This window comes from Toxorhynchites rutilus, chromosome 1, assembly GCF_029784135.1.
Source record: "Toxorhynchites rutilus septentrionalis strain SRP chromosome 1, ASM2978413v1, whole genome shotgun sequence".
Classification (NCBI taxonomy): Eukaryota; Metazoa; Arthropoda; class Insecta; order Diptera; family Culicidae; genus Toxorhynchites; species Toxorhynchites rutilus.
The window spans coordinates 26,743,985-26,765,573 of NC_073744.1; the positions used below are offsets into that span (position 1 = coordinate 26,743,985).

At 37.1% G+C, this 21,589-nt stretch overlaps 1 protein-coding gene across 4 annotated transcripts in view; it reads left to right on the forward strand.

Moving 5' to 3' along the window:
• LOC129775066 (leucine-rich repeat-containing protein 24) overlaps positions 1-21,589 on the forward strand; it is a 420,822-nt gene that overhangs the window by 366,967 nt on the left and 32,266 nt on the right. The window contains exon 1 of one of the 4 annotated variants that reach the window (XM_055779741.1): positions 8,902-9,012. The exons of the other annotated variants lie outside the window; for them this stretch is intronic. The gene's annotated coding sequence lies outside the window, so the exon portion shown is untranslated. Of the gene's footprint in view, positions 1-8,901; positions 9,013-21,589 lie in introns of those variants that run through there. 4 annotated transcript variants of the gene reach the window in all.

The window sequence follows — 21,589 nt, forward strand, 5'->3', positions numbered from 1 at the left end:
GATGCCATGAGACGAACCAATCATTACACACGTCTCGTCATGTCTACGGATCTACCTCCCGTGAGGCTGAATCCTAGAGAAACAATGTCGAGACAATGATGGTAATTGTCCGTACCACATCACTAGATGATTGTAATGTAGAGCATATCGAACAAATATTAGAGGATTGGTATGCAATTATCAAAATTCGCTCGCATCAAAAATAGTTATTAACGTTCACATTATTTCATAAAAAACGTTACCCGATTCCTGATTTGGTACCCTTTCTGAAAGACGTTGTCCTACGGTCAAAAAACGAAAACAAATAAACAAATATCTTTACGAATATTTGTCTGCACTTCACATACTTCGCTTAAAGTTGAAAATGTGTACGCACAACATTCCAAAACTGGGCTTCAAAACGAAGCTTAGTCACTTGAGCCGAAATTTTGTGCAAAGTATCATTCGTATCTAAGATGGTCAGATGAGATTTCAAATGGTTTCCATCTCACTCTTGGTGAAACAACTTAAATGTGGAATTTTCCTCATATGTTCGAGAAAAAAAAACCTTCCTATGATTGAAATTGAAATAGCGTAACGCAAAATGCCTCCGAAAACAAAATGCAAATTTCCCAATTTGTTTCCAATCCCGCTTTCTCTCGCTTAACCTTGGCTTGAGTGTTATTGTTATCATCGATAACTAAATTCGCCACCGATAGATAGCGCAACGACTCTCAAGAGGGTCTGCCTCTGTTGCGAGTGGTGCATCGTTGCTGCTTGTTTCGGATGGTCCGGAACACGGACCCATTCTCGTTCTGAAAGCAATTTCCCAACAAGTAGAATCTTTTCCCCGAACATCATCATCTCGGACGCCGCCCGGTTCGCTGGACTGTTTAACATATATGTTAATACCGATCTCCTGCTCCATATCGTGTTCCGGTTTGTTTTTTTCTTCGCCTCCTCCCCGTTCGAGTCTGTTGTTATTATAATGGATATTGAAATCATCGTTCCGATTTCCCTCCAAGGGCTGTCGAGAAATGGAAAATTTGGTTCTGCTAGCACAGCGCTAACGGCTTTCCTGCTATTCCTGTTTGTCGGAGGAGTAGAAGGATAATGTCGGATGAAAGCGAAGAGAGAGAGAGAGGGAAAGAGAGACCCAAAGATAGAGAGCCAGTGGCGACTGAGGAAAATTAAATCAATATTTTTCTTCTTCGATTCAATACACGTCTCGTCGGTCGTCGGAGGAGGGAAAATGTTTCGTTTTGGATAATGTTCTTCCAGCCTTGTTGCTGCTGCTGCTGTTGTTCTCTTGTTCTGGGCCGAGAAAAATCTGATCGTAAATTTTCACTCACAATAGAGCACGCACACGACCGGAAGAGATGAGAGGGTGGCTCATATTTCACGTGGAGTTCTTCGGACGAAGCGCGCCATTTCAAGCGCACGCACGGTACCAAAATCTGAGCTTTTGTGTATTGTTGTATAGCGTGCTCGCAAAAGAAACAATCAAACACAAAATACACACAAAACAGTCAACGAACACAGTGGTTCGTTATGTTAATTTAAACTGCTTCACCGAAACACCCCCCATCCCAATAGCCAAAAGGGTGCCTCCAGGCCACCGAGGATGAATTGTTCCATCGGACGGCCCGACGGCCTTTCCGCCGGCCGATTGTTGCCATTTCAATGCGGCGATCCAATCGAGCGATGGAAATTTATGGAGATGATTTCAGGCGGATATTGATGGTGACCCAGTATTGTTTTTTCTGTTGTTTTGTTCCTTCTCCACAAAATCTTCGGCTTAGGAGATGAGAAGAATCATTACCCGGATTTGATTTGATCGGAATCAATGATAAGTTTGATTTGTGAGAGGCGAGTGGCGGCGGTGCGGGCGGCCCCTCTCAATCAACGACTTCCGAGTGCTGATGCGAGCGCTCTCGCTTTAAAGTGATGCTGGCTTTAAATTTCATCAGCCATCGGCCGTTCGAGATTCCAATGCACTCCCGACCGAGGAGGCGGACAATAGGTCACGACGGCGGCAGCCTGAGGCAGCGAACCAATTCACTGGCTGGCTGGTCGGCTGGCAAAGCACCAATGATGTCCGCGCGCAAACTGTGTAGAAGGAAAGGGGACAATTGAGGTCATTCTAATTGTCCGTTAATTTATCAATTTAAATTCCACATCGGTTCATTTATTGTGCTCTGAATGTTGTGAGCAGAGGAAACTATAGCCAATCAACTGCTGGGGCATAACGATTCGCATCGTGTTGCACCGGAGATAGCATTTGTCTGGTTTATAACAAGCCTATGTTTGAATTCGAACAAAGCCCTGCAGGAGCTCAGGGCTCCCGGGGGCTGATAAAGGTTCCTTTGCTGCAAGTGAGTGCATCCGGCAAATCGGAGTGTAGTAATTGACCCTGCTACCTTTTTATTCTTTGACTAAAAAGACAGAGTAGACGATTAGTGGTCGATTACGTGGTCTACTGATAAATTCTTTCCTTCATCATATATCGTTCCGTAAAAGCTCTTTTGTGGTTCCATCCTCTGTGGTCACTTTTGATTATTAGACGAAATCCAATTAGCGTTGAAGCTTGCATGAAAAAAAACCATCGATATATACATGTGGAATGGTTCTGGCCGAGCAGAATGACAGGTATCAATCATTGGTGATTTGGATGCGAGATTATACCATACGGACGAATCAAAGAACCCATTTTCTACAAATTCTAACTCAGAGTGAGTCATCTGTAACTTTTAAAAAGGGCGTATCGATTTTTTATAGTAAGTAGGCTTTTTTAATATGTTTGGCGTGTTATACCGCCATGTTCATGAAATTTTATGAATTCGCTTATAATTTTCAACAACTTTTTCAAGTATATCCTTCTGGTAAAATTATATGCTTAGGAGTTTAGTTGGAAAACATTATCGCTACGATTTTTTTTAACCCACATGTCTTCAAATGTTTTTCAACGTAACTCCTAAACATATATTTTTACCATAATGATGTAGAAAGAAAAATTTCTTCATTTTGTGGTATATTGAAGAGAGTATCCTACTTTGTATCACAGAGACCGTTGATTTTTTTTATTTTGCATGTATTCACTCATTACTGCAATATGAAATAGTGGTTTGGGGATATGCATGTAAAACGAAACTCAAAAAAACTGCAAGTGTTGCAAAATAAGTGTCTGAAAATAATATACAGACTACCAATCTTTCATCCAACGTTAGACTTATATACCGACGATTGTCATAAAATATTGCCCCTTCTTGGACTACGCGAATTTCAGACTATTAAACTTATCCACAGCGTTATAAATGACAATAATATTCATCATAACTCGACAATACCTATAGTAAATCATCAACACATCACACGACAAGCACAACATTTAATGCGAAGTAGAGCAACAACTAATGTTGGTCAGCGACGCATTCTGTTTTATGGACCATCTCGTTTTAATGCCTTGCCATCTGAAATTCGAATTATCACACGTTCTGATAATTTTAAAAAGAAATTAAAACAATATCTCAAATCAATGACCAATGTTTTCGTAATATAGATCGATCAACTACAATACTCCATGTATCGTTGTATGCCTACCCTATTTTGTGAACTTAATGTTCCATGTTTATTTGTTTTTCTTTATATTATATGTTTTTCCTCTTATTTTATGGATCCCTTAAAAGAAAAATATTATTTTCCACGGGGGTCCATACATTTTTGTTCTTCATGGTTTTGTCCACTCACCTCATTTCTAAATGTTTGTTTGTGTCCTTTCTTTTAAATAACTGGAGCCCTACTCTAGGATCCTCAAATGAGCGTATCTTCGAGATCGGGGTGAGTGGAGGGCAAAGAAAATATCTCGAGAATGACTACATTTATAAGGAGATTGATAAAGAGCTTTTTTGTTTTAAATCACATTAGGATTCATAATTTCGAAAATTCATAAAAATTCGATGTTCCACAAAGTCCGTCAAAAATAGTTTTACCATCTTAGACTCATTTTTCAAATGAAAAATTAAAAAAAAATAAAAATATATATTTTAGATATTGCAAATTCAAGTTTTTTTTTGTAAATAAAAAAGTACTATTTTTTTCTCAGTGTATATTTTTTTTACGTTTGTGGACATCAATGCTCTATAACTCTTCCTAAGACACTATTTCGGTAGGACTCATAGTTTAGAGATATAAATTATCAAAGATTTCTCTCACTAAAATCGATACGCCCTTTTCAGAAATTACACTTGAGTCAAAAAATTCCCAAATGCTATGGAAAACTCATATTTCCTCCAACCCAAGCGAAATACAAACTTTCATTTGAATCAAAAATACCCATGTTTTGTCATTTGTCGATTTCATTTGGAATTGCACGAGTCAAAACGTTTGGTTCAGGGTGTCAATGAAAATGATCATCTCAATTTTTCATACGAAAAAAAAATCATTCGCTCGCAGGCGAACAATGTTTCCTCTACAGTTTCTCAAACGGGAAGTGGGTTTTGTGAGGAAGAGCGAAAAGCGAGCGCAACATTTAGGTAGGCTGACAGATAATTTGTCTATAGGAAATGATATTGGAATTATATCACTCACAAACGGGGAAGAGTTTGAAAATCAGTGACAAACAATGTGACGAATTTCATGCCAACTCGACTGGCCGTTGGCAGCACCATCTCAGATATCTGTGAAATGTTGTGGGTGTTAACACATGGATCTTTACAGCAACTTTGCATAATTGAAATATTCAAAAAAAAAAATTAGACCCCTGTTTCTTGATTTTTTATAAGAAATTATAACTAAGAAACTGTAATACCTACAAAACTTTTGTCAAAAATAAAATCCAGGAAATTGTTTAGATTTTCACAAAAAATTACCAAACTTTTTTCCAAAAAATTTCACTGAAAATAAATTATTTTAAAAATTTAAACTGATTTTTCTCAAAAACGTATTTTTTTTAAATCTAAAAAAAAATTAAATGAATAACCCTTACAATTTTTTTTTCAACAAGTAGTCCATACACTGGGAGTTGGGCACTTCTACTGGGATAAAGTTTTTCTAACAAAAACTTTTTCACGTTTTCTTTGAAAAAATTACAACTTATTCTAATTTTGTTTAAAGTCAAGATAGCGATATAGTGTATTCGATAAACTTTTAGATCTTTTTAAAATATGAACTTTTGTCGAAGTCCTCAATTTTCTTTCTTTTAAAGTTTCTGGAATATAATACATTTTTGTTCGGAGACTACTGAAAAAATAATGTTCTACGCGTAACATTTTTGTGTGTAAATTATCGCGTTTGACATGTTCTTGACATGTCAATAAATTGAAAAATGGTAACAGAGCATGTAAATCGCGATAATTTATACATAAACATGTAACGAGTTAAACATTAATAGTTATTTTTCAAAGAAGAACATGAAAAAGTTGTTGTTCGTAAAACTTTTTTCCTGTAAAAGTGCCCATCGTCCGATGTATGGGTGACTTGATGGAAACTGTAAGGGTAATTCATATCTACTTTTTTTAAGAATTGAAAAAAGCATGTTTTCGCGAAAATTAAATTTTAATTTTCAAAATATTTTGTTTTCAATTTTTTTTTCAAAAATTTGATTGATATTTTTTTAAAAAAACTTAAATAATTTCCTACATTTCTTTCTTGGCTAAAATTGTGTAGGTTTGATTTTGTGTGAGAAATATTCTAGAATTTTGAGTCTTTTTAAATCTTTTTCTACAAAAACCCCAATTTCAAAACTATAAAACCTACAAAATGTTGATTAATGAATGAAATGTATGAAATTATTTTGGTTTTCATTAGAAAAAACCAAAAAAAAAATGAAAAGAAAAAATCGTTGGAAAAAAATAATTTGAAAATTAAAATTCATTTTTCTCGAAAACATGTGTTATAAACATTCTAAAAAAATAGATATAAATAGCCCTTACAATTTCCAACAAATCTTCCATACATCGGAAGATGGACACCTTTACAGGGAAAAAGTTTTTCTGGCAACAACTTTCTCATGTTTTCTTTGAAAAAAATACAACTGGTGAGCCTTCAATTAGAATTATTAAAATAATGATTTTTACAGTGTTTAGGTACAGTACACTCTGTCCAACTTCTAGAGGGCCAGTGCATGATATTACTGCTTTGTGTCATTGCAAACAAACAACGCTTCAGTTTATATTGTAGTATTAGCATTGGTAACTACCATATACCGCATGATTATCATGTGTGTGTGTGCAAGCGCTGAACGTAATCAAATGGGTTTGTATTTTTCTAGTATCAAGTTTGTATAAGGCCAGTTACATTTCCCGTTGTTCTAGTTGTTTTGATCAATAAATCTGGAAAACATCGAAGAGAGAAATGCTCACGGAGAGAAAAAAAAGGACAAATCGATGCATTTCACCAAGAAAACTTGGCTAGGTTATCTTTGGTGACGAAAGAAAGTTCAATTTAGATGGTACTGATGGTTTCAACGGGTACTGGCGTAATTTACGGACGGAGGAACAGTATTTTTCAAGCAAGATCTTTGGGGGAGGCTCTTGCATGCTTTGCGCGGAATTCTGTGCAACCGGAAAACTCAAGATAGCTTCCACGTCCTTCAGAATGAATAGCAAGAATTATATACATGTTCTGGAATCCTCTCTTCTATCGTTTTTGCGTAGAAATTGTCGCAAAAAATCACATTGCCACAAGACAATGCCGCCATTCATACCAGCATTGAAACTAAGTCAAGTTATTTTGACTCGATTATAAATATATATGCAAAATATATAAGTACTAATCGTCAAGTGCCTGCTTTCAAATTCAAATGAAACGACAGCAGAAAAGAACAAAATTGAAGAATCGTAATCGTATGCGTAAAGAATACGCACAATCGTTGTTGTTTCGGAATGAATCCTAAGAATACGTACAAAGCAAGCATAGTGTAGTGCTTCCACACCACACAGAGGTTCTGCCCGACGTGAAGTCCGTAAGCGAAATCGCTTCGGAGGGTCGATAGTGCGTTGTGAATGAGAGGTCTCACTTCGAAGTTCAATTTTGATCACACGTACATTGGTTTTTCGTGTAATTAAAGGTAGATATAGGTGGTAGTCAAACAAATATATATAATCGCCTGTGGCCGCAGTGTGTATCTGTTGTGTGTCAACAAGAAGAACGCTCCCTTGCATACTCACTGGAACACGTGCATTGGTATTTAGGACACAAATTTTAACATATGACCATGTTGTGTAATATTCTCGCGAGGACTGAAATAAATCTTAAAATAACCAATCTATAGATGTGTCTAAACAAACACGTAAACCATCAGCTCTTTTCAAGGCCAATAAAACATTCCAATAAAGAGCTATTTCTCAAATTCTGATGCATTCTGAAAATGATGCATTATTCTACTACATGGGCTGAAAAGTCCCGGGATTTTTCAACAGACAACACCACTAAAAATGTACAATAGTGGGCATGTGTGAAGATTCATGACATTTCGTTTATTTGTTCACAAACTACAGTTGTTTATGTGTCATTACCTGAGCATTCGTATAGAATATTGAGAAGGAGTAATATCGTATTTTGATCAAACATTGGTTTTTTTTATTGGAAAACTCAATGCAGTGGTGCAGTGGTTGACGAAATGTTATTCCACTTCTACTCCTTCGAGAACAACAGTTTATTGGTGGTTTCGTTAATTTGAAATGGGCCGTACAAGCACCGCAGATGCACCTCGCTCTGGAAGGCCGAAAGAGCCTACGAATCCAGAAATCGTAAAACAAGTGCAACGACTCGTTTTGAACAATCGTAAAGTGAAGTTACGCGAGTTAGCTGACGCCGTAGGCATTTCAAAAGAACGAGTGGGGCACATTTTATACCACGTTTTGTACATGAAAAAGCTATCCGTGCGATGGGTGCCGCGATTGCTGACCGTCGACCAAAACCAGCGGCGCGTTGATGATTCAACAGCCGGTTTGGCGTTGCTGAAGCGTAATCGAGTGGACTTCTTTCGGCGTTTTGTAACAATGGATTAAACGTGGATCCGTTACCACACTCTTGAGTCCAATGAATAACTCGAGAACTAATCAAGCAAATGGAATAAAACTTGACATATAGAGGTTTTAGGGATTGATAAAGTTTCTATGGAGGTTCGACACTCCTCCAATCCCGCATCCCCCCCCCCCCTTCCTACCTCACTCTCAAAGGAGAAGCTGCCATACAAAAGAAAGCATTAATTTCTGCATAACTCAAAAACTAATCAAGCAAATATGGGTATGAGATGTATGTTCTGTTGACAATTTTGTTTGAAGAGTCACTTTATATTCACACACTTTTCGCCCGAAACAGGCGTCATGTCTTATACATACACAAACAAGCAACCGCAAGGCTGCGAAGTAATTACTAGAAGATTGGTATTTACCTCGTCATTACCGGTACAAAATTTAAAGTAATCCGTTCTGTTCAGGAAGTCTCCTCCACATCATGACCCGGCCGAAAGGCAATGTCATTAAATGCAGATCTTATCAGCGAGCGTATAGTATATAATTTACTGCCTGTTTACACACTGCTGCCACGTTGCTTCTAATTATTCCGCCAGTTGCTGGAAGCTACCTGCTGACGACGACTTCACTGCCGGCGGCGGATGCTGAAGTTCACGATCCGTATCATCGCGATAGCGGCGGTCCTCTTTTCAATGCCTCCGAAGCACACCCACAGGCTCCCGGATGTTTGTTTGTCTGGAGTGCACTTCACTGCTGCTTCACTCCTCCAGTAGTAGTGCACTGAACCGTGGCGAGGGATGTACACTTGCCGCTCCGGAGTCGGGAGCGGGACCCAGTTACAATTCTGTTCCCAGAAACATTAGAGCCCCGGTATCCTACATCTCGTCGCGGATTTGAGTGAGTGATTAGCACCTTTCGGGGAAAAGTGGTACATCTCTAGGAGGTGCCGCTCCATCGTGTAACACGGACGAGGCCCCGAGAAGATAAAGTTGAATTAAATATTTACACGAGTCATAGAAAGAAACTACTACCATCACTAGTACAACTATTTTGCCAGGTGAGACAAGAAGCGGGAAGAATCTTATCATCGTTGGAGTGTTCTTTGGACGGAGTTTGGGGAAGGCTGGTGGTATCCGTGGCAACCCTATCAAATAATAAGCCGCGTTTCCTCTTTCACACCGTTGGTAATCTCACACACCCCACCACCGGAAGCTGGGGATGAGGCGGATGGATTGCAATAGAAGAGCTCACATGTTTCGGATGTTTTCGAGCAAAAATGTGTTTTCTCAAAATGGCAGAAATGCATGAGTACATGAAGGTGGTGGTACCTGTTGTGATATACATTCGTTTGAAGGCTTTCGGGCTGTTTCTCCATAGATCCATTGCAGTGCCGTGGCGTATGCAGACAGTGTGTGTGTCACATGCAGGATTATCGGGAGAATGTATCTATTTTTTTGCGCGAGACTGCGATGGGCTGACGATCTCGAGTAAGGATTCACCTCAAGCGAATTTCGCATGCATATTTCCCCTCATCATCCTCGTTTACCCGGGACCGGTGCAGCACGTGTGGCACAGATGACGAGTGAAGGGTTCTAATCTGATAAATGGAAAGGGTGCGCGCACGGAATATGGTTGGAAAGTGTAATTTATGAGTGTGTTTTTTTTCTCTCTCGAGCTCACTAGTTTCGCCTTCGTCGAAGATTATTTGTACGGAATAAAATATGGGAACAAGGAATAAAAATTGTTACATGCCGCGAGGGCCCGTATTTGTGTGACAAACAAGCAATTTTCTGCGGTTTGTTGATTGGCTCGATTGTACGTTGCTCCTCCGAAGAGAAGATAGTGGCCCTCGGCTGGAGTAGGTTTCCAAGCGGTGCATTAACGTAATTGCCCTTTAGTTTTGAAGCTAAAAAAATGGGTAAAAAGTTTAATTTAGATTTATGACTTGTTTGTATTGAGAGAACATTAATTAATTTCTCTGTAATCCGTGGGATTAAAACCCGACATAAATCCTCAGCCAGGATAGCGCGCAAACAACTGCTACGCAAATTTCCCTCGAATGACATTTTGAAGAAGATCAATTTGAAGCCACTCCGAAATAAAATCTACATGTAATACACACAATATGATCCGTACTGTATACTTTCGGCGGGTGCTAATCAATCAAGCAAATTATCGCATTCATCTGACGAATAATCTGAATCGAGGCAGAACCCGCCGCATTTGGGAGAACCTGGCTGTTGGTGAAGCCCCAATTCACGAAGCACAATCCTTCATGTGCTACATACTCGCTCCCGGCGGAACAACAACAGGCAGGCCGCCTTTGCGGGCGCAAATTGAATTTAGTGCGACACTTTGTCGGGAGCGTGAATTATAGACGCATACAATGTGTGTATCATCACCAGTATCTACGCAAGACGCGGCGTAGAAGAAATTAGATTGAGAATTCCTTTCAACGGCGGCATGCTTAATCTAGTTAAATGATGTTTATTTTTCATTTGCACTGCGCGATGACGGAAAGACGCGGGAATGTTCCCTCTGAAGCAAACAAACCCCATTCCCTTCGGAAAGCCTGCTTTTATCTCCCAACTGCTTTTTGCACAAATGTGTATCTGTTTACGGTAGAATTTCTTCTCAGGAACAAGCTAACTATACAATTTGAAATTTAAATCCGACAATCGATGATCGAGATGTGACATCGTAATGTGGAGTTTGAGCTCGTGAATCAGCTCGAATCTTAATCTTTATTCTAAATCTAGAATCTAGAACTTGCAATTTGATCTACAATCTAAAGTAATAAATATATGTCTATCTTGAATCCGTGTGCCAAATATGAAATCATATAATAGAAATGTGAAATTTCGATTCAATAATTTATAATTTAGAGTGTGATCATGTTCGCGATCTGAATCAGGGTTCCTGTAAAAGATTCTAAGATTATTGGAAGATTCCAAAATTTCAAATTTATTTGCTGCCAAGGCTTCCAGATTCCAAAATTCCAGCATTCCAAGACTCTTGAAAAATTCCTAGACTCCAAGATTTCTAGATTCCTACTCTTGGAAGGTTCCAAAATTGCATGAATCCAAAATTATTGGAAGATTCCTAGATCCCAGGACTCTTGGAATATTCTTAGATTCCAAGATTCGTAGATTTCGTGACTCCTGGAAGATTTCAAGATTCCTAGATCCAGGATTCCGAAATTCATGGACAATTCTTAAATTCAGAGATTCCAAAAATTCCAAAACTTTTGGAAGAATTCAAGACTTCAAGATTCCTCGACTCCAAGACTCTTGGAAGATTCCACGATTGCAAGATCCCAAATACATGGAAGATTCCTATATTCCATAGCTCTCAGAACATTCTAAGACTCTAAAATTCCAAGATTCCAAGATTCCACATTTTAAATTCTTAGATTTTGTAATCTTGGAAGATTCCAAAATTCTCGGAAGATACCTATATTCCAAGATTCCAAGACTCCAAGATTCCTAAATTCCAAGACTCTAAGATTTCATGGTTCTAAATTTCCAAGATTCCAGATTTTTTAGATACACACCTCTCGTGCTCTGTGTGTATCATCTTGGCACGTTGGTCAGCAGCTGTTCCATTTCTTCTCGTGTCACTTCTCACTCTCTATCACTTTCCTCTCTGGGATTGCTTTCAAAGGATGAATCCTGTTGGAATTTTTCTTAACACGTTGAGCACCGCCCTAAACATCGACATTGAGCTTTTTGTTAGCAGAGCGTTGCTCACTGGGACTGACAGTTACAAAAAAATAAGGCTTTGTTTTCGGATGTGTTACGAAATTTGACTAATTTCTATTGGAATTTTTCACTACACTAGAGTCGCTTTTTACGCGGGATATACGTGCCGCGTAAACAAAAACCGCGTAAAGGAAACCGCGTAAATTCCAAAATCCGCGTAAAAATAAACCGGGTGGATTTCAAAATCCGGATAAAAATCTAACAAACAGTGAATTATTAATTAAAAATGCAGTCCATATTCTAACAATTGGTTAACTGATTTTTTGTATGTTGCCATCATGATATCTGTGTCTCCTTTTGTTTCTCAGCTACTATTTAGTGATACAATACAAACTTATTTCGTGAATAGTCACATCAATAAGTTGATACGTACTGCGTAAAAAAACCGCGCAAATTTCGAAATCTGCGTAAAAAAAAACCGCGTAAATTCCGAAATCCGCGTAAAAATAAACCGCGTAAATTCCAAAAACCGCCTAAAAAAGCTGTGTGAAATAAAACCGCGTAAAAAGCGACTTCAGAGTATTTCCTTTTTAGACAATAAATATCTTCGGGAGCTGGGACCGACACTGGTATTGCGCACTTTATTCTGGCTGAATAAATAGCGCAACATGAACATTCCGACGCTCAACGTGTTAATTTATTTGTTTATTAAAATTCTATGTGAATATAGAATCCGAATCTCAAAACTGGCTTTTGAAATGATCCGATGTATCATGCCACAATTGTCATCTGATACTCCGAGTCTTGCTATTAATGAAGCTATCACTAGAAAATTCAAGTGTTGATGCTATCGCGAGTCTTCTCCTCTGAGAAACGGAAGCTAAATTTAAAAAAAAATATATGAGAAAAGAAAAATGAAAAAATGTATAAAATTTAAAAACCAAGGAAAAAAGGAGGAAAAGTGAAACAAACTGGAAAAAATGAATAACACTAGAAACGGTAAATATACGGGAAAAAGCAAGAAAAATTGGAAAAAAAATTAAAAGCAATGGAAACAAATGAAAAAATTGAAAAAAAAATAAATGGAGAAAATGGAAAACGAATGAGAAAAAAAAAGGAATGTTGGAAAACATGGAACAAAATGGGGAAAAAGAAAAAGTTACATAAAATACATAACAATAGAAAAGGAGGGAAATATGGAAAAAAAGGATTTTTTTCCTGGAAAAATGGGGAAAATGGAATAAAATGAAAGAAAATGGGACAAAATGGAAAAAATAAACAAAGGAAAAAATGGGGAAAGTGGCGAAAACACAACAAAAGAGCAAAATTGAATATTTTGAATTTATTTTTTTAAGAATTGAAAAATAGAAAAATTAAAAAAAAATTAATTTCAAAAATTGCAAAATCAAAAAATTATTGAAAAATAAAAATCAAAAAATTTAAAAATTTTAAAATTTTAAAATTTACTTTTTTTTACTATTTTTTGACCAAAGAATGAAATGTAGGGAATGTAGGGAGATGTAGTCAATACTTTCATAAAAAATACACAAAAATTTGAAAAAAAAATTAACACTAAAAACAATAAAAAAATTAAAATTATGAATAACATTGTGCCATCGCCAACAAAAAGCCATCAAAAATCCCCGGCGAATTTTTTTTGCGGTATTTGAAAAAAAATGAAGTCTTCGGTCACTTATTTTATGTTTTCTATCTTTGATATGTATTTCATCGCTCTACTTAGAACTGTGTCAGATAATTCCCATTCTCATGTTTTGTTTTGTTGGTTTTATGGTGTCAATAGGAGTTTATTGAAAGGAACGAAGTGTTGATTTTATGATCAGCACAAGTGAGTAGGCCGTTTATTATAGTAAAAAAGGGAAATCGAATGTTGATCACGAATGGAATCAGGATTTGGGATATTTTCTTAAGGAAACTTTTTTTATGGAGTCTCTTTCCATCGCATAACAATTTTTTTTTTTAAATTGTGTCGCGAACACTATTTTTAAAGCTACTGGTGAAGTTAAGTACGATTTTTTCCCATGCAATTTTTTTGTGCGGTCCCTATCCCCCACAAAAAAAAGGTATGCCTGTATATGGCATTTTTGTATGGAGACTCGCTTAAATCTATAGCTCATCAAAATGTTACGAGTTAGTAAACTTTTTTCCTGCCCTTCTTTCAATGTATGGGTGACTTGTTGGTAATTATATGGACTATTCATACATGTTTTGTTCAGAATTAAAAAAAACACATGAATCAAAAAACTGAAAAATCAAAATTTGAAGAAAAATTGAAAGATCAAGAAATCAAGGGATCAAAGAAACAAAAAATCAAAAATGCAATAAAACGAAAATTCCAACATTCCGAAATTCCAAAATTCCAAAAATTCCAAAATTCCAAAATTCCAAAATACTAAAATTCCTAAGTTCCAAAATTCCAAATTTCTAAAATTCTAAAATATCTAAATTCCTTAATTCGGAAATTTCAAATTTCCTAAATCCTTAAATTCCGAAATCCCAAAATCTGAAAATTCTAAAATTTTAATTTATAAATTTTCGAACTCGAAAATTCGATAATTCCAAAGTTTTGAAAGTTCGAAAAAGGAAATTCAAAAATTTGAAAATTCGAAAATTTTAAAATTCAAAAATTCGAAAATTTGATCTTAAATTTTGGAATCTGTCTTCGGAGCCGGAATCCGAATAATGGAATCAGACATGTTACATGCGATACTAATATCTATACATTGAATCATAACACATTTCTCTGGGAATCTGGAAATAAAATCATATATCTTGAAGGTGAGCTTCGAAAAAAATATATTAAAATTGGAATTCGCGTATGATTTTTAAAATCAAGAATTAGGAAGCTGGAATCTAGAACTGAAACATGGATTTGGGATGCTGCATTTGTAATCCGAATATCAAACTTTGAATGAGTTTAGGAATATGGCACTCAAGCCCTAGTTTTAAGCGGATGATTCGAAGCAAAAGCGGCATATTTCATTCAATGCATGGTACAAAAGCATCAAAGCCGTTCCGCTGGAAAACAAAAAACGAAGCAATATTCATTCAAAACAATATTGCTCTTGTTCGTTTGTTATTTTAATATTGCGTTGGAGTACCGTGTATCACGTTGTATCACGTTTGAAGTGGTTTAATGCTACATTCGAACAAATTCCATTTGGTTGGAATGGAATTAGTTGCCTCGATTCACCAACCAGTTCCTGAATGTGGGAGGGCAGATCCGGTTCTGTGGTGTGGGATTGGAAATTGTAGCTTCTCTCATTCGTGAACTGAGTGTTATATTGATACATTAGCGAGACGCTAAATGATTGAAAGACGGCGATAGATTAGTAAACATGAGAAGCGCTTGCATAACTCATGAGACGGTTCCATCAAGAAACATCGCTCGTTCGTGATGTGTTGTGTTCTTCTTTGTCATTCATATCTAAGATACGTAACAATACCGACTGATAAATATTCATCGAGAGCACGAGTCAACAATTACCATGCGATGTTCCAGCCATTAAGTGTCTAGATCTAGAACGCATCGTTCCGATGATTTATTTACCAGTATGTCGAATCATCAGAGAGTGTAACAGTCGAATCCCCGATGGGGATGAGAAGTTAATACCAACAGGACAGTGGTGCGCTTCATCTTGAATGGTTGTCTGAGCATGAGCGAACGTGCAGCATTGGATCGTATAGTCACATTATGGATAAACTGTTGTAATCTGATTTGCTAATTCGTATTATCCCCTATAAACCAGTAAACGCTTGTTCACCATGAAGAAGCGAGAGATTTCTGCTGTATCGACAGTTAACTTTCGATGGGAATAAAGCTATATAGTACAGTGGAATTTATTTTCAATTTCGATACACAAGTAGACCCGAAACTTGTTATGTAGGCAAAAAAAATAGACCCAGCAAATGGTGATACAATTACTGTCGTTCACCCCCTGGGATCATTCGAAATCTTGGTTTTATCCGCCGATAGAAGTGAATCCAATTGACTTCGTCCCTTCCGCCGAACCCAATTCATGGTGAACCCACAACAAATTGGAATTTCCACACCCGAATTTGTTCGATTCCATTCGAGATTGGCAAGAGAAGCAATTGCGAGAGAACCCCTTTTCGATAAATAACCCACAAAATAGAAATTACAAATGAGAAACAAAAAAAACCGGAAAAAAGCCAACGAATGGCAGCACAAAGAGGTAATTTATGTGCTGCTGCTTCCTTTTGCCTCCATTAGTAAAATTAGGATTCCTTGCGAAAACCGAGCCAAAAACCACATCATAACTCAAATGACAGCGAAACTATGGCGGATATCCCTTTGCTGGCATTTTGTTGTTCCCTTCATTACCCGTAATCCCTGGCCCATTTTGGCCACGAAAAAACAAAAACCCGTTGCGAAAAGCAGTTTTCCGTTGATACGATTTACGTGCCCACTTCGTTATATTGGTTGTTGTTTGTTTCTATCCGTCGTTTGAGAAACCGCCTCTATCATTTCCCGTCGTCCCGCTCTTATGGTTTCGGGGGAAGCACGTATCGAAGATTTTTCATAACTCAGCCCCAAAAAATATAGTCCAGCGGTGGCTCGTTATTGCTGCTGCCATCAGATAACAAATCACCCATCGTAATTGGAGGATTCATCGGATCGGTCGGTTTAAATCCGAGTAGAAAAAAAGTGTCATCACACGCTATGACACACGACACTTGCAACAGTCGAGAGGGTGGGAGGGTCGTGTGGCTTCGGAGACCACCACCACCCCTTTCACTATCATTAGAAGTAACAACGACCATAAATTGTAGCAGAGCCATATCTGCTAAGTGGCCCCCGGCCAGTGTCGGCGGCAAAACTCTTCCGAGCAGGCGAAAAATCATGTTAAAGCTGTCACCCATTACAACATGGGCCTTGCGAGTTCCTTGTTTTGGGTTAGGATAACAAGCGTTTATGTCTCGAAAGTCAGCGACTGTCATTTATTTCCATTCCTATCTCTCCGTGCCTCGTGCTTATGCTGCACACATACAGCACACATACCCGGGTCGCGTCCGTGTGATGTCACATTGCTTCTTATCGTCTCTCTGTCTCGTCGCCGCTTGTTGTTACTTTCGGCACAACGCAAACTCCTCGTGTACCGTAGGTATATCGCTTCTAATCTTGTATACATACACATGAAAGACCCCAAAAAATCCCAACCCCTTTGAACCCCGCTTGGGAATTGCGGAGAAACCCACGGGGTAACGACAAGGACAGTGAGCTGTGTTGTGTTTCACGTGTGTGCTTTGCGCCTTTCGTCGTACGGATTTGTCGGCCAGAAGTGACACAACCAGCACCAGCAGCAGCAGGAGTATCTCATTAAACAGACAGCAAATTATATTTGTCTTTTGACAGACAATTACGTTGGCCCCTGCCGAGTGCGGCGGGAGATAAATTTAACGAGATCTGTCGGATCTGCCGTTGTTGTTGTTGTTCTTGTCGACGGATTTGGGAGTGCTAATCAAGAGCTCCCGTGCTTCCTGTTTTTCCTGTGTTTCCGGAGAGTCGAGTGTCGGCCGAAATAAGTTCAAGTCTGGAGTAGGTGGAACGATGAATCCTGTTGCTCGCAGGTGATGTAACCATTTAGGTCATGGGTTCATGAGCTACACCCAAAATTAATTTTAGCACATGTTTTGTCATCCCGATTTATTACCCTAAATGAGCTCAAAAATAACAAAAAATGCGCTACTCTCATTCGTATAATATATATGCTAGATCCAATATGAGCCAATATGAGCGAGTGAAAACAATAGACACATTGAAATGAAAGCATATGAAAGCTTATCGTATAAAGGGTGTGTCACATCAAATTGCATCACGGAAAAAACGCTGTAGAAATTCGTCCAGTAGACCGATCCTTTTGAAAATTTTAGACAGTAAAATAAAAACTATTAAACAACTTTTGGCATTTTCTTTTTATTCATACTTCGAGCCCAAGCCCGTATGCTCGCACCTTCCTCTTTACCCCGTCCATAAGGTTCTGTACAACGTCAGGTTGTAGTTTTTTTTTTTAACAGAAATCCATTTTCTCTTGAAGTCCGCCTCCGATTTGACAACTTTTGGGTTCTTCCGGAGGGCCTGCTTCATAATCGCCCAATATTTCTCTATTGGGCGAAGCTCCGGCGCGTTGGGCGGGTTCATTTCCTTTGGCACGAAGGTGACCCCGTTGGCTTCGTACCACTCCAACACGTCCTTTGAATAGTGGCACGAAGCGAGATCCGGCCAGAAGATGGCCGGGCCCTCGTGCTGCTTCAATAGTGGTAGTAAGCGCTTCTGTAGGCACTCCTTGAGGTAACCGTTTACCGTGCCGGTCATCACGAAGGGGGCGCTCCGCTTTCCGCAAGAGCAGATCGCTTGCCACACCATGTACTTTTTGGCAAACTTGGATAGTTTCTGCTTGCGAATCTCCTCCGGAACGCTGAATTTGTCCTCTGCGGAAAAGAACAACAGGCCCGGCAGCTGACGAAAGTCCGCTTTGACGTAGGTTTCGTCGTCCATTACCAGGCAATGCGGCTTCGTCAGCATTTCGGTGTACAGCTTCCGGGCTCGCGTCTTCCCCACCATGTTTTGCCTTTCGTCGCGGTTAGGAGCCTTCTGAACCTTGTATGTACGCAGGCCCTCCCGCTGCTTGGTCCGCTGGACGAATGAACTTGACAAATTCAGCTTATTGGCGACATCCCGGACCGAACTTTTTTTTTTTTTTTTTTTTCTGTATTATAGTGTATCTTTTTCATTGTCGGAGCATCCATTTTTGCCGTTCTTCACCTTCCGGTCGATAGTTAGGTTCTCGAAGTATCGTTTTAGTACTCTGCTGACCGTGGATTGGACGATTCCTAGCATCTTACCAATGTCCCGATGTGACAACTCCGGATTCTCGAAATGAGTGCACAGGATTAATTCACGACGCTCTTTTTCGTTCGACGACATTTTTCCAAATTTACGAAAAATTGACAGTGAAGCATGGCCAACGTGATCTATACACTCTTATCTGATTATAAGCGAAAGCTGAAGATATAATTCCTAAAAATTAAATTTCTACAGCGTTTTTTCCGTGATGCAATTTGATGTGACACACCCTTTAGTTTCCCAAATACACGGCCCATACCGAGATGGATATAAATCTCCTTTATGATCTCCTTTTTACTCTTAGAAAACACTCTCCAACTTCATGATATAATGAGGTGTAATATTATCACATATTTACGCAACAGCACCAGTAGCTATGTGGATAGCGTGGTCGTGTAAAACAGCCTTCCATTCTAGCCGGCCTTGGTTCGATCCCCGTTGACATCATTTGGACTTTTTTTTTGGTGCTATCCCAAAAGAGATGAAGAAATAAAGAGATGTCTGCTCCCATACATACAAACATTTTAAAGCTTTTGAGACATACAGACGCCTCAGGACACGAAAAGACATCTTTTCTGCCGGAAATGAAATGCTTTCTGACAACGGTAGTTTGTGTGTAGAGTAGTAGATTTGGGAGGTTCAGATGGAGTGGGTTATTGCAATTAATCCATTTCATGATTCTAATCATGGTTACTGTTTTTTTAAAACCATGTGTTCGCAGTGATTTTTTTTTTGCAAATTCTGAATTATTCGATTTTCAGATAAAAAAATTCTATAAGTTTTTTCGCCATTTCATTTTTTTTAAATTTTGGAACCCAGCAATGCTCTCATTTTGTTTAAATCTGTTTACACATATTATTTTATACGTGCAGTTTTATAAGAATCGTAAAAGTATTGCGAGGTACGAAAACAATATTTCATATTTTTTGGTATTTCAAAATTCTGAAATATTTTTTCTATGTTTTAAGACTCAGTGCTGCTCCAAATAAATGATATTTAAATATAGACGAATTTCATGCCAACTCGGCTGATCGTTAGCAGCACCATCTGATATATCAGTGAAACGTTGTAAGCGTTAACAAATGGGTCTTTTAAGGAACTTTTCATACTTAAAACATTCAAGAAAGAATTATACTACTTTTTTAAAAGGGTCATAAAATGTTTCTTCATTTTTTACAAAAAATTATAACTCAAAAAATATCATACCTAAAAAATTTTGAGTCTTTTATATGTAGGAAATTGTTTAAATTTTCGTAAGCTTTTTTTAATTTCGCTGAAAAAAAATGTTTTGAAAATTTAAACTTATTTTTCTCAAAAACGCATTTTTTTGAATTCTCATACATTGAAATATAGGCACCTTTACAGGGAAAAAGTTTTTCTAACAACAACATTGGGTCTCAAAATTAACACATTGTTCGTTTCCAAAGTGTTTTTCTAAGACCCAATACTGCTCTTAGTTTTATTTTAAATTTACTCGTACGTGTTTTTTTATATTTGTTAGTTCAAAAATTTATTAATCACGTTGTGTTAAATATTCTGGTATTTCAAAAAAAAATATTAAGAGCGGCACTGGATCTCAAAAGAAACAGGATATCAAAATACGAAACATATGGAATATTGTTTTTGTACCTCGTACCTTTAACAACTTTGAGCAAGGAAAAGCTTATAACAAATACATACGAACTTAAAATTTAAAATACGAAATTGCAAAACGCAAAAAAAAGTTTTTGATAAGATTTTTTATCCATTAATCAAAAATCATAATTCCAAAAACAAAATTCGAAAAATCGAAAAATAAAACATAAAAAAAAACAAAAATCCAAAAATCCAAAAATCAAAAATTCCAAAACTCCAAAAATCCAAAAATCCAAAAATCCAAAAATCCAAAAATCCAAAAATCCAAAAATCCAAAAATCCAAAAATCCAAAAATCCAAAAATCCAAAAATCCAAAAATCCAAAAATCTAAAAATCCAACAATCCAACAATCCAACAATCCAACAATCCAAAAATCCAAAAATCCAAAAATCCAAAAATCCAAAAATCCAAAAATCCAAAAATCCAAAAATCCAAAAATCCAAAAATCCAAAAATCCAAAAATCCAAAAATCCAAAAATCCAAAAATCCAAAAATCCAAAAATCCAAAAATCCAAAAATCCAAAAATCCAAAAATCCAAAAATCCAAAAATCCAAAAATCCAAAAATCCAAAAATCCAAAAATCTAAAAATCCAAAAATCCAAAAATTCAAAAATCCAAAAATCCAAAAATCCAAAAATCCAAAAATCCAAAAATCCAAAAATCCAAAAATCCAAGAATCCAAAAATCCAAAAATCCAAAAATCCAAAAATCTAAAAATCCAAAAATCCAACAATCCAACAATCCAACAATCCAACCATCCAACAATCCAAAAATCCAAAAATCCAAAAATCCAAAAATCCAAAAATCCAAAAATCCAAAAATCAAAAATTCCAAAACTCCAAAACTCCAAAAATCCAAAAATCCAAAAATCCAAAAATCCCAAATTCCAAAAATCCAAAAATCCAAAAATCCAAAAATCCAAAAATCCAAAAATCCAAAAATCCAAAAATCCAACAATCCAACAATCCAACAATCCAACAATCCAACAATCCAAAAATCCAAAAATCCAAAAATCCAAAAATCCAAAAATCCAAAAATCCAAAAATCCAAAAATCCAAAAATCCAAAAATCCAAAAATCCAAAAATCCAAAAATCCAAAAATCCAAAAATCCAAAAATCCAAAAATCCAAAAATCTAAAAATCCAAAAATCCAAAAATTCAAAAATCCAAAAATCCAAAAATCCAAAAATCCAAAAATCCAAAAATCCAAAAATCCAAAAATCCAAAAATCCAAAAATCCAAAAATCCAAAAATCCAAAAATCCAAAAATCTAAAAATCCAAAAATCCAACAATCCAACAATCCAACAATCCAACCATCCAACAATCCAACAATCCAAAAATCCAAAAATCCAAAAATCCAAAAATCCAAAAATCCAAAAATCCAAAAATCCAAAAATCCAAAAATCCAA